Source organism: Ranitomeya imitator, chromosome 6, assembly GCF_032444005.1.
Source record: "Ranitomeya imitator isolate aRanImi1 chromosome 6, aRanImi1.pri, whole genome shotgun sequence".
NCBI lineage: Eukaryota > Metazoa > Chordata > Amphibia > Anura > Dendrobatidae > Ranitomeya > Ranitomeya imitator.
In genome coordinates, this window is record NC_091287.1 from 5,780,779 (window position 1) to 5,794,704 (window position 13,926).

At 49.2% G+C, this 13,926-nt stretch overlaps 1 protein-coding gene across 1 annotated transcript in view; it reads left to right on the forward strand.

The window, feature by feature from the left end:
- Window positions 1-13,926, forward strand: part of OBSCN (obscurin, cytoskeletal calmodulin and titin-interacting RhoGEF) — a 655,700-nt gene that overhangs the window by 438,265 nt on the left and 203,509 nt on the right. The window lies entirely within an intron of this gene.

Below are 13,926 nucleotides of genomic sequence, written 5' to 3' on the forward strand. Positions count from 1 at the left end.
CATGTAGGGAGGCAATTACATGGGTCAAATGTTTGTTATCCTGCTCAAGAAACTGTGTATGATGATGTCAGGCGATGAGAATCCTCTGCCTCCAATCGTCAGGACAATTACGCAATTGACCAACGAGTGATGGACGAGGCCGCGGCTGCTTCACTATAGGGCCGTCTATAGGTGATCTCAAAGTGAGCGGATGGTATATACACCTCCGATTCCAACACACTGCAAGCTCCACAATAACAAAAGTAACTAGCTTCCACCACCAGTCGTTTATACAGGCCAATTGGACGTTACAGGTAGTGTATGACTTCAGGGGTGCGGTTTACAGAGCAAGAGGAACAGAACTATTACATTTTATAGTTAATCCACAAAGATGGGCAGTGTTTATACAAAATATACAAAATGGTAACAAAACTGCACGGCATATTCAGTTACATAAAATAAAATGTATAACAAAAGAAAAAGTGCTAAACCTGATGTTACAGAAATGCATCAAAGCATGGCAAAGCGGGGTATTCCAGGAAAATGGGCAGAACCACATCAAGCTGTACCTTCCAGGACTGGCAAATGACCAAAACTCAAACTCTGTTTTTTATTATATTAAGGTTACACCCACATACCTCCCCTTGGTGAGCTCATTTTGGGACTGGATGTGGGGATCTCTTTGCCTCTGAAAGTCCCAGGTGGTAGATATTGCAGTCATTTTTTCGATCCTAATTTTACCTTTCTATAGAGACAAAACATGGCATGGATAACATTGTACATCGCACTATTATTAAGTTGGAAGGACTAGGATAACCTTACAGTGATGTGAGTGAAAGCATTATGTTCGTCCCTTCGCTACAACGTTGAAAATATATCTCCCATCAATATCGGCTCGATGCAAACCCCAATATTCATCACTGGCTCCAGAAGTCTGAGATACTTCTTTTGCAGAGACTAAGCCCCTGTTCTTCTCCACCTCTGAGTATACGAAATCTAGGCTTGTTGGCTGGTTTTTATCAGGTTCCCTGTAGTAATTACCTGTTGATGGCATGGGATCCTACTTCAATGGAGGTTTATGAGTCAGCTCTTTTTCTCTTCCCCAGCTATAATTAATCCCATATGTTTCATGCGAGGGTGATATCTCCCCTCTGGAGAGGTCTTTATGAATTTTACAATACAGCTCTGGCAAAAATGAAGAGACCACTGCAAAATGTTCAGTTTCTCTGATTTTTCTCTTTATATTTTTGAGTAAAATGTAAATTGTTCTTTTATTCTATAAACTACTGACAATATGTCTCCGAAGCTCCCAGCAATAAATTTTGTATTTATTTTCTAAAAATGAGAAATGGTCAAAATAACAAAAAATGCATTGTAGACCTCAAATAATGCAAAAAACCAGGTTCATAATCATTTAGAAACAACAATACTAATGTTTTACCTCAGGAAGAGTTCAGAAATCAATATTGTGTGGAATAACTATGATTATTAATCCCGGCTTTCCTGCGTCTTGGCAGCTTTCCGCCAGTCTCTCACACGGCTCCTGGGTGACCTTATGCCGCTCCTGGTACAATAATGTCAGCCGTTCTTCTCTGATGGCTTGTGACGATCCATCATCCTCCTGATTACATTCCAGAGGTTTTTTTTGGTGGAGGATCGGTGTTGATCTGGAGATGCTTCATCAAGGCTGGAATTGGGCAGGTTGTTCTTTGCAAAGGAGGAGTCAAGCCGAATACAAGGTTATCCTGGAAAAAACAGTTGCTTCCTTCTGCTCAGGCAATGTTCCCCAACTCTGAGGACTGGTTTTTCCAGCAGGACAATGCGCTGTGCCACACAGCTAGGTCAATGAAGGTGTGGATGAAGGACCACCACAACAAATCCCTGTCATGGCCGCCCAATCCCCAGACCTGAACCCCATTGTAAACCTCTGGAATGTAATCAGGAGGATGATGGATCGTCACAAGCCATCAAACAGAGAAGAACGGCTGACATTATTGTACCAGGAGCGGCATAAGGTCACCCAGGAGCCGTGTGAGAGACTGGAGGAAAGCTGCCGAGACGCAGGAAAGCCGGGATTAACAATCATGGTTATTCCACACAATATTGATCTCTGAACTCTTCCTGAGGTAAAACATCAGTATTGTTGTTTCTAAATGATTATGAACCTGTTTTTTTTTTGCATTATTTGAGGTCTGCAAGCAATTAATTTTTTATTATTTTGACCATTTCCCATTTTCAGAAAATAAATACAAAATTTATTGCTGGGAACTTCAGAGACGTCAGTAGTTTATAGAATAAAGAAACAATTTCCATTTTACTCAAAAATATAAAGAGAAAAATCAGAGAAACTGAACATTGTGCAGTGGTCTCTTCATTTTTGCCAGAGCTGTATTTCTAAATAGATAGTACATGAGTGTGTGGAGGCGCCATGTCCATGAGATCAGCGATAACATCACTGAGAATGCTGCCGATCTCTAGTGATGAATATGCGGTAAGCTTAGTGATGTCACCGCTGATCTCTAGTGATGAATATGCCGTAAGCTTAGTGATGTCACCGCTGATCTCTGGTGATGGATAGGAGGTATTCTCAGTGATGTTACCACTTATACCAGTGACTTATAATCCCCAGAAAACCCCCACACTTTATAATGGCCCCATTATTCCCCTCACACTGTATGATGGCTACCATTGTTGCCCCCCCCTCCATACTGTATGAAGGCCCCTGTATTCCCTCCACATTGAATGATGGCCCCCAATATTCCATCCACAGTATATGATGGCCCCCAGTATTCCCCCAGACTGTATGATGGTCCCCAATATTCCCTCCACAGTGTATGATGGCCCCCAGTATTCCCCTCCACACTGTATGATGACCCTTAGTATTCCCCTCCACACTGTATAATGGCCCCCAGTAGTCCCCTCCACACTGTATGATTGCCCCCAGTATTCCCCTCTACACTGTATGATTGCCCCCAGTTCCCCCCCCCCCCAGTGTATGACGGCCCCCAGTATTCCCCTCCACACTGTATGATGGCCCACAGTATTCCCCTCCACACTGTATGATGGCCCACAGTATTCCCCTCCACACTGTATGATTGCCCCCAGTCCCCCCCCCAGTGTATGACGGCCCCCAGTATTCCCCTCCACACTGTATGATGGCGTGCAATATTCCCTCCACAGTATGGTGACCTCAGTATGGTGGCCCCCAGTATTCCCTCCACACTGTATGATGGCCCCCAGTATTCCCCTCCACACTGTATGATGGCCCCCAGTATTCCCCTCCACACTGTATGATGGCCCCCGGTATTCCCCTCCACACTGTATGATGGCCCCCAGTATTCCCCTCCATACTGTATGATGGCCCCCAGTATTCCCCTTCACACTGTATGATGGCCCCCAGTATTCCCCTCCACACTGTATGATGGTCCCCAGTATTCCCCTCCACACTGTCTGATGACCCTTAGTATTCCCCTCCACGCTGTATAATGGCCCCCAGTATTCCCCTCCATGCTGTATAATGTCCCCCAGTATTCCCCTCCCCACTGTATGATGGCCCCCAGTATTCCCCTCCACACTGTATGATGGCCCCCAGTATTCCCCTCCACACTGTATGATGGCCCCCAGTATTCCCCTCCACGCTGTATAATGGCCCCCAGTATTCCCCTCCATGCTGTATAATGGCCCCCAGTATTCCCCTCCCCACTGTATGATGGCCCCCAGTAGTCCCCTCCACACTGTATTATGGCCCCCAGTATTACCCTCCACACTGTATGATGGCCCCCAGTATTCCCCTCCACACTGTATGATGGCCCCCAGTATTCCCCTCCACGCTGTATAATGGCCCCCAGTATTCCCCTCCATGCTGTATAATGGCCCCCAGTATTCCCCTCCCCACTGTATGATGGCCCCCAGTAGTCCCCTCCACACTGTATGATGGCCCCCAGTATTCCCCTCCACACTGTATGATGGCCCCCAGTATTCCCCTCCACACTGTATGATGGCCCCCAGTATTCCCCCCCAGTGTATGATGGTCCCCAGTGTCTCCCACCCCCCTCATCTGGGATGTCTCAGAGTTGGGAAATCTCTTTTCCTGACATTTTGCCTAAGGAGATCAAGCTGCTAATAATTCTGATAAAGGGCGGGACATCTTGGGGCCTCATCCCTTCATTGCACTTCACCGGACTGCTTCATCCAATCAGCATTCAGGATTATTCAGTAGGAGGTGGGAAATTTGCATAAAATGAGGATCTGGTGTTGCCTGCACTGCAGAGATTTCTGCACACAGTGCATGCTGCGGCTACATTGTGGCTTATCCTCCAATTGTACGAAGCCCAAGCGAGGTAGTAGTGGGCGAGCTTTTGTTCCCAGACATCCTACAGAGAGCTCGTGTCCCAGTCCCTTCTGTCTGTGAGGGGCCTCACACTCACCTCAGGGCCGCAGGCCTCTTCTGACTCCAGGAATTCCTCTTCTGGAACCCGGGCAGCCATCAGTCCAGGAGACACGAGGTTCATAAAAAAACAAACTTTTCCTTGGTGAATGACAGTATGTACAGGCAGGTGTGGAGGATAAGGCCCAACAGGTTTCTTCTTTCCCATAGGTACCAGACACAACTGCAGCCCTGGTTCTCGGTTTAGGTAGACCATCGCCTTTGCTATCGCTTCTAGTTCCAGGGGATTTTCTCCTTTTCTAGCAGTATATCTGGGTTCCATGTCACTCCGCCTCTAAACTCCAGTTTCTCCTGCAGCTTGGCACAAGGAGTGTGCCCCCAGGCCTCAATGTCTATCTCGAGGTTCCCAGGCCGGCAAAGGAACTCGTGCGGAGGGGTTGTTTGGCAATCCACTGACCAAGTTTCTAGGCTCACGCTGTCCCTAGCAGCCCCTGACCTGGGCCTGTCACTTGTTACTGCATAGCACTCCCTGGGTCTATCTTCCTGTCTTTGACACTAGCTCTCAGTTCCCTCTCCCAAACTGGACCCGCCATTACAGTTATCCCTCTCTAAACTATTTTTAGCCCCAGTGACTGTCATTCTTTTATAACATATATAAACATCAAATACATTTAACCCTTTAGAGTGTTAGGGAGCAGACCATCTGCCCCACCACTCCTACATTCCCCCACACTTTAATTATGGTCGTCCCCGACCATGTCAGACCTTAAAAAAGAGTTTGTGTTAGAGATCCATCAGCCCCACCACTCCTCCACTGTCACCTCCAGAGCGGCAGTCACTATTCTGCTGCTATGTTGTGTCTTATCCTTCAGTCACGCCCAGAGCTGCTGTCACTGTTCTGCTGCTGCATTATCCTGCTGTCACCTACAGAGCTGCAGTCACTACTTTGCTGCTACTTCATGTCTTATCCTCCAGTCACCTACAGAGCTGCAGTCACTATTCTGCTGTTACATGGTGTCTTGTCCTCCAGTCACCTCCAGAGCTGCAGTCACTATTCTGCTGTTACATAGTGTCTTGTCCTCCAGTCACCTCCAAAGCTGCAGTCACTATTCTGCTCTTGCATCATGTCTAGGGATGGGCGAACTCGAACAGTAAAGGTTTGAGTCAGTACCGAACACATGGTGTTCGTGCACAGATCCCGAACACTGACTTCTCCAGGACGTCTGTGTTACTGTTTGGATTTCAACATCCTTTGCTTCCTTTGCTGTCATCTGTGTGAAAGCATGAGAAACACCAGCGGCTCTTATCGGTGGTAAGCTCGTTACCACTGGTTAGAGCACTGCGGTTCACACCCTGTCCGATTACAGCATGTGAGCCAGCACTCTGACTGACGGTAAAAAGGTTCCCACCAATCACAGGCGTTGGCTGATCAGAGTAGTGCTTTCAACAGCTGACGCCTGTGCAGTTAATAGATCAACTAAAAAAAATGGTGTGGGGTCCCCTCTATTTCTAATAACAAGTGCAGGTAAAGCTGACAGCTGTGGGCGGCAACCACCAGCTGTCAGCTTTATATTGGCTGGTTATCAATAATAGATGGAATCCACGCTGTGTTTTTAATTATTTAAATATATAATTTTAAATGGCATGGGACATTTTTGACAACCAGGCAAGCCAAAGCTGACAGCTGAAGGCTGGTATTCTCAGACTGGTAAGGGGCCATGGATTCTGCCCCCACCTAAAAATAGCAGCATGCAGTCACCCCAGAAGAGGCAAATCCATTAGATGTGCCAACTCTGGTGCTTTGTCTCTCTTCCCACTTCCCCTGGTGCGGAGGCAAGTGGGGTAATAGTTGTGGGGTTGATGTCGCCTTTGTATTGTCAGCTGACATCAAATCCACGGGTTAGTAATGGAGAGACATCTAGAAGGCATCCATCCATTGCTAATCCTATAGTTAGAATGTAATACAGACACAGCCAGAATAAAGTTATTTATTTGAACTAAAACTCCACAACCTCTTTTTTACCCATTTATTCACAACAAATAACAAAGCAAAGTTATACTCACCTATTCGATGAGAAGATAATCTATTGATGCCCATGTCCCCTGTAAAAGCCAAAAATTAATAACCCACCATATTCCTGACCTGTCCAAAAAGAAGGTAATCCATATCTGTCCCACGACGACCCGGAACCTGAACAAAATTGTTTAACATCCATGGGTTCACCTATTTCTAATCCTGTCTTATCCTCCAGTCACCTCCAGAGCTGCAGTCTCTATTCTGCTGTTACATTGTGTCTTATCCTCCAGTCACCCCCAGAGCTGTGGTCAGGATTGTCAGGCATTCTCATGTTACCTGATTGTCGCTGTGTTGCTATAATGCCTTGTATCAGGAGCGTGTTCCCCTTTAATATTGATTTTCTGGTTGGACGGTTATCATTAGGATTCTGGACGGTTGTGTAGTGGAGACCTACATAGATTTTGGCTGTCGCTGCTGCTTGTGGTGTGTGTGGTGCACGATACATACATTACTCAGCATGCGGGATGGGATATAATGTATGGGAGTGCCGCCTGTGCTTGCTGTGCCGCTAACCTGCTCTGCCCCCATAGGTGGTCCCATAGTTTGTAAGCTTGCGAGCAGGGCCCTCACTCCTCCTGGTATCTGTTTTGAACTGTATTTCTGTTATGCTGTAATGTTTATTGTCTGTACAAGTCCCCTCTATAATTTGTAAAGCGCTGCGGAATATGTTGGCGCTATATAAATAAAATTATTATTATTATATTATTATTACACCGGATACCTGTCTGTGTAACTATCTGCTCAGGGTTAGTGGTGATTACCAGGACTCTGCGGCTCTCCTGGACCGCCCCTTTAATAGAGTATTATGGCCCCACTCTCTGCTACCCACTGTGCGGAGCTCGTGTGCCCACCTCTCCTGGTCCCCGCTGATGTGTGCTGCCCGCTGTGTACAGGCTCTGCAGCTCTGTGTGGGCGGGGCTGCAGTGTGTGATTGACAGCTGCTCCTGCTGTGTCCTCCTGTGCTGGGAGATCACTATATATATATATATATATATATATATATATATATATATATATATATATATATAAAGAAAAAGGAAAACAGCACAACACAAAAATGAAATAAAAGGTGGACTTTATTGCCTGAACGGCGTGGCAACGTTTCGGATATAGTATCCTTTCTCAAGCAGTGTATACATAGAAATGACAGGTTTTTATACAGACCACAGGTAAATCTCATTACAAATCATTTACCTGTGGTCTGTATAACAACCTGTCATTTCTATGTATACACTGCTTGAGAAAGGATACTATATCCGAAACGTTGCCACGCCGTTCAGGCAATAAAGTCCACCTTTTTTTTTCATTTTTGTTGTGCTGTTTTCCTTTTTCTTTTTTATATTTTTACCACTTGCAATAGTGGTTTGAAAAGCTTTGCACATTTTTTCAAGGTAGTATTTTAATGCTGTTCCTTTTTTCATTTTATATATATATATATGATGGTGGTTCTGGGTGAGCATCGCAAGATGGCAGAGAGTGAGGAGGCCACCAGGATGTAATGTCACCCCTCATTTCATGGTCCTGGATGTCTCACACGCGCAGCTTATCTCCTGGAGCACATGTGGCTCACAGCCGGGATCGGTTCCTCGCAGCCGTGATCTATGGCTCGCAGGTGTGATCTGTGGCTTGCAGGTGTGATCTGTGGCTCGCAGGTGTGATCTGTGGCTTGCAGGTGTGATCTGTGGCTCGCAGGTGTGATCTGTGGCTCCCAGGTGTGATCTGTGGCTCCCAGGTGTGATCTGTGGCTCGCAGGTGTGATCTGTGGCTCCCAGGTGTGATCTGTGGCTCGCAGGTGTGATCTGTGGCTCGCAGGTGTGATCTGTGGCTCACAGGTGTGATCTGTGGCTCACAGGTGTGATCTGTGGCTCCCAGGTGTGATCTGTGGCTCGCAGCCGTGTTCGGTGGCTCGCAGCCGTGTTCGGTGGCTCGCAGCCGTGTTCCGTGGCTCGCAGCCGTGTTCGGTAGCTCTCAGCCGTTATTTGTGGCTCTCAGCCGTTATCTGTGGCTCTCAGCCGTGTTCGGTTCCTCGCAGCCGTGTTCGGGGGCTCGCAGCTGTGATCTGTGGCTTGCAGGTGTGATCTGTGGCTCCCAGGTGTGATCTGTGGCTCCCAGGTGTGATCTGTGGCTCGCAGGTGTGATCTGTGGCTCGCAGGTGTGATCTGTGGCTCACAGGTGTGATCTGTGGCTCACAGGTGTGATCTGTGGCTCCCAGGTGTGATCTGTGGCTCGCAGTCGTGTTCGGTGGCTTGCAGCCGTGTTCGGTGGCTCGCAGCCGTGTTCCGTGGCTCGCAGCCGTGTTCGGTAGCTCTCAGCCGTTATTTGTGGCTCTCAGCCGTTATCTGTGGCTCTCAGCCGTGTTCGGTTCCTCGCAGCCATGTTCGGGGGCTCGCAGCTGTGATCTGTGGCTCACAGGTGTGATCTGTGGCTCGCAGGTGTGATCTGTGGCTCGCAGCTGTGATCGGTGGCTCGCAGCTGTGTTCGGTGGCTCGCAGCTGTGATCGGTGGCTCGCAGGTGTGATCTGTGGCTCGCAGGTGTGATCTGTGGCTCGCAGGTGTGATCTGTGGCTCGCAGCCGTGTTCGGTGGCTCGCAGCCGTGTTCGGTGGCTCGCAGCCGTGTTCGGTGGCTCGCAGCCGTGATCGGTGGCTCTCAGCCGTGATCGGTGGCTCGCAGCCGTGATCGGTGGCTCGCAGCCGTGTTCGGTGGCTCGCAGGTGTGATCGGTGGCTCGCAGGTGTGATCGGTGGCTCGCAGGTGTGATCGGTGGCTCGCAGGTGTGATCTGTGGCTCACAGGTGTGATCTGTGGCTCCCAGGTGTGATCTGTGGCTCGCAGTCGTGTTCGGTGGCTTGCAGCCGTGTTCCGTGGCTCGCAGCCGTGTTCCGTGGCTCGCAGCCGTGTTCGGTAGCTCTCAGCCGTTATTTGTGGCTCTCAGCCGTTATCTGTGGCTCTCAGCCGTGTTCGGTTCCTCGCAGCCGTGTTCGGGGGCTCGCAGCTGTGATCTGTGGCTCACATGTGTGATCTGTGGCTCGCAGGTGTGATCTGTGGCTCGCAGCTGTGATCGGTGGCTCGCAGCTGTGTTCGGTGGCTCGCAGCTGTGATCAGTGGCTCGCAGGTGTGATCTGTGGCTCGCAGGTGTGATCTGTGGCTCGCAGGTGTGATCTGTGGCTCGCAGCCGTGTTCGGTGGCTTGCAGCCGTGTTCGGTGGCTCGCAGCCGTGTTCGGTGGCTCGCAGCCGTGATCGGTGGCTCTCAGCCGTGATCGGTGGCTCGCAGCCGTGATCGGTGGCTCGCAGCCGTGTTCGGTGGCTCGCAGGTGTGATCGGTGGCTCGCAGGTGTGATCGGTGGCTCGCAGGTGTGATCGGTGGCTCGCAGCCGTGTTCGGTGGCTCGCAGCTGTGATCGGTGGCTCGCAGGTGTGATCGGTGGCTCGCAGGTGTGATCTGTGGCTCGCAGGTGTGATCTGTGGCTCGCAGCCGTGTTCGGTGGCTCGCAGCCGTGTTCGGTGGCTCGCAGCCGTGATCGGTGGCTCTCAGCCGTGATCGGTGGCTCGCAGCCGTGATCGGTGGCTCGCAGCCGTGTTCGGTGGCTCGCAGGTGTGATCGGTGGCTCGCAGGTGTGATCGGTGGCTCGCAGGTGTGATCGGTGGCTCGCAGGTGTGATCGGTGGCTCGCAGCCGTGTTCGGTGGCTCGCAGCTGTGATCGGTGGCTCGCAGGTGTGATCGGTGGCTCGCAGGTGTGATCGGTGGCTCGCAGGTGTGATCGGTGGCTCGCAGTCGGGATCAGTGGCTCGCAGGTGTCTGCCAGCTTGGGGCATTAGCACCAGGTGTAGCAAACAGCCATTAAGAGTAGATCTCTAGATCTACTCTTAAGGAGAGGAGGCAAGCAGGAGGTGGAGGATAGGACAGTGGGAGGTGGAGGAGAGCAGGAAGCATAGTGCTTTGAATTAGAATTCGTACCCTGTTAACTTTTCCAAATCTTTCATGTTACCCTCACAAACTTAAATGTGTTTTATAGGCATTTTATATGATACAAACACGAAGTAGCAAGTATTTGCGAAGTGTAAAGGAAATGGTACAAGGTTTTCTAATTATTTATTTAAGAAATATAAATCTGAACATTGTGAGGTGCATTTGTATTCAGCCCTCTGTAGTCCCATCCTCCTAAATAACATCCTGAGTGATTATATGCTCCCAGAAATCACATAATTATTACATTGTCCTCCTGGGTGTGATTTCTTCTCTGTGTAACTGCAGATGTTCTTTGAAGACCACAAAGGTTTGTGTGAGAACATTAGGGATCAAACAGCTTCATGAAAAACAAGGAGCCCGCCAGACAGGTCACGGATAAAGTTGTGGAGAAGAGTAAACAGGGTTAGGTTAGGATAAGGATAGCAGGGGGTGGAGGAGAGGAGCAGGACAAGAGTGCAGGTGAAGAGGAGAGCGGCCGGTGGAGAAGAGAAGATGGACAAGAGTGCGGGAGGTGACGGAGGAGAGGTGGAGGAGAGGAGGAGGACAGTAGAGCTGCAGATGGAAAGGAGGATGAGGAAAGGAGAGCAGAAGGTAGAGGAAAACAGGAGAGCGGGAAATGGAGGAAAGGAGGAGGAGGACAGGAAAGTGGAAGGTGGAGGAGAGGAGGAGCACGAGAAAGCAGGGAATGGAGAGGAGAGAAGGAGGCGAGCAGGAGATGGAGGAGAGGATGGCAGGAGGTGGACAAAAGGAAAGTCTGAGGAGGAGAGGAGAGTGGAAGGTGGAGGAGTGTGTGCGAACTTTATTATTATTATTATTATAACATTAGGAATCAAACAGCATCATGAAAACCAAGGAGCCCACCAGACATATTAGGGATAAAGCTGTGGAGAAGAGTAAAGCAGGGTTAGATTATACAAAATGGCCCAAGCTCTGGACATCTAATGTTCAATCCATCATCCAAAAATGTAATGAGTATGGCACAACTGCAATCCTACCAAGACATGGCCATCCACCTAAACAGACATCCCAAGCAAGGAGAGCAATAATTAGAGAAGAAACCAAGAGGTCCACTGTCACTGTGGAGGAGCTGCCAAGATCCACAGCTCAGGGGGGAGAATACGCTCATAGGACAACTATTAGTCGGATATGCCTCAAATCTGGCCTTTATGGAAGACTGGCAAGAAGAAGCCATTTTTGAAAACCAGCAGAAGTTCCGTTTGCATTTTGCAAAAAGCCATTTAGGGGACACAGCGAGCATGTGGTAGAAGAAAGGGCTTTGGTCAGATGAGGCCAAAGGAGAACATTTGGGGCTAAATGTGAATATGTCTGAAGGAAAACTAACACTGCACATAACCCTAAAAACACCATCCCCACCGTCACACGTGGTGGTGGAAGCATTATGCTGTGAGGAGGCTTTTTTTAAGCAAGGACAGATAAGCTGCTCAGAGTTGATGGGAAGATGGATGGAGCTAAATCTACTAACAGCTAAATCTAATGGTCCCTGCTAGACCTCCCTCTTGCATCTGACACTGCGGATCATCAGCTGCTCCGCACTAAGCTCTGCTCCATTCGCTTTAAGGAAACCTCTCTGTCCTGATTCTCCTCCTACCTTTACAACTGAATCTGTCCAAAACTAAGTGTTTCCTCCCTGTAATAACCTTCCTTGATCAAATATTACCATCTCTTGGGGTTATATTTGAGTCAGTTCTTTCCTTCACTCCCCACATCCGATAACACGCTAGCTCATGTCACCTGCACCTCCAAAAACATCTCTAGAATTTGACATTTTCTTACCTTTGACTCTGTAAAAATTCTGAAACTAAGTTGATACTAGGTGTCTTTGCCGCGCTTTTTTTCTGCAGCAAAACCTGCACTCTTGCCAGAAAACCAGCATAAAAAACGCATGTTTTAATGCGTTTTTTTTTTGTTCCTTTTTCAGGATCCCAAACTTCAGCTTTTCTTCCACCACAGAAGCCTGAACACAGGTCACCAATACAAGACAAATGTTCCTGAAAAAATACACATACAAATGTAACAGTGGGGAGGTGAATTGGTCGGGAATAATTTTACCTAAGACACTGGCAGTGCATTGCATTTGTAGGACACTGTCACACTTTGGTCTGCCATTGAGTGGCTCAGGCATTGTTCAATCTCACACCTTGATCAGCCACAGGCATTGTTCAATCTCACACCTTGGTCAGCCACATGCTTTGTTCATTGTCACAATATGGTCAGCCACAGGTATTGTTCAATTTCACACCTTTGTTGGCCAATTTGGATTAATACAGCTTAATTAAATTAGTGATGTGTACAAACTGGTATCTAAGGTGACAAGATGGTAAACCTCGAAAAATCCCAAAAATAAATGGGTTTCATATACTGCTGAACTTTTTTTTTGTCACCCATTATGGCACCACAGGAGAGAGGGGATCCGCCCTTCAAGGACAAGAAACCTTCAAGATAAAAAGGCGGCTCCTCTCTCCACATCAGTTGGTTTCCTGTCCTTGATGGGAAACCCTAGGTAAAGGCAGCAGTGAAGAGAATGCCTGGGTCTGGGAAGGTTGGGAGTCCGGGTAGACTGGGGGCTGCTGCGGTCATCACAGGTACCGGTAGCACCTCTGAGGTACCCCGTGGGGTGCCTTCCCTGAGCGAGCGTTTGCGTGCTTTTGCTAGCCATGCTGCCTGGAGGCACATTGTTGCTCTGGGCGAATGTAGAAGAGGATGCCTGGACCTGGGTCGATCGAGAGGAGGCAGACTGGGGGCTGCTGTGGCTGTCGCCAGGGGCCGGTAGCACCACGGAGCTCCCAAGGGGTTCCTATCCTGTGCGGGGGTGGGCTGGGCACTGGTGTAGCAGCGCCTCCAAGCTGGAACTCCCCGGACACATCGGCACACTGGGGGGGTGGGGGAAGAGAAGAGGCAGAGTGGCGCTTACCAGGGAAAAGGAGATCCAGGGCCGTGCTGCAGGTACGGCCAGGAACTTGGACTGGAAATTGCATCTGGATGATGCATGCGGTCAGCAGCGTAAACCGGAATTCATCATGGGCAGCTTCCGGAGGAGGGACACAGAATTGTGCAAGTCGCACCAGCGGTCGCATGTGAGCGAAAAGGGGACCGACGACAAGTAGATGGCGTCATCGATATGGAGGTTCAGTCGCCTGAGCAGCTACAACCATTGCAGCAGCAGGAACAACAGGTGTTGGTGCAAACACCGTAAAAAAGATGCCCGTAACGTCCTCTTGAGAGGAGAAAGCCAGTACCCCAGCAGCCTCATCGGGCCAGCAGCAGTGGCCACTCAGGCAGCGCACGGAATACAGCGAGCAGCGGTTGAGGTGCCAGAAAGGAGGGAACTACAGTCTCCAGAGGACATCTTTCTGACAGTATTCAGCCTCCTGATCCAATACACGTATAAGCGTCCGAGTGGTGAGTGGGCTTCGAGAAAGTACAGCTGTCTAATGTTGTTTCTCTCTCTCTCTTTCTCTCTCTCTCTCTTCTTGTTGCCCTCCTCACGATCCTCGA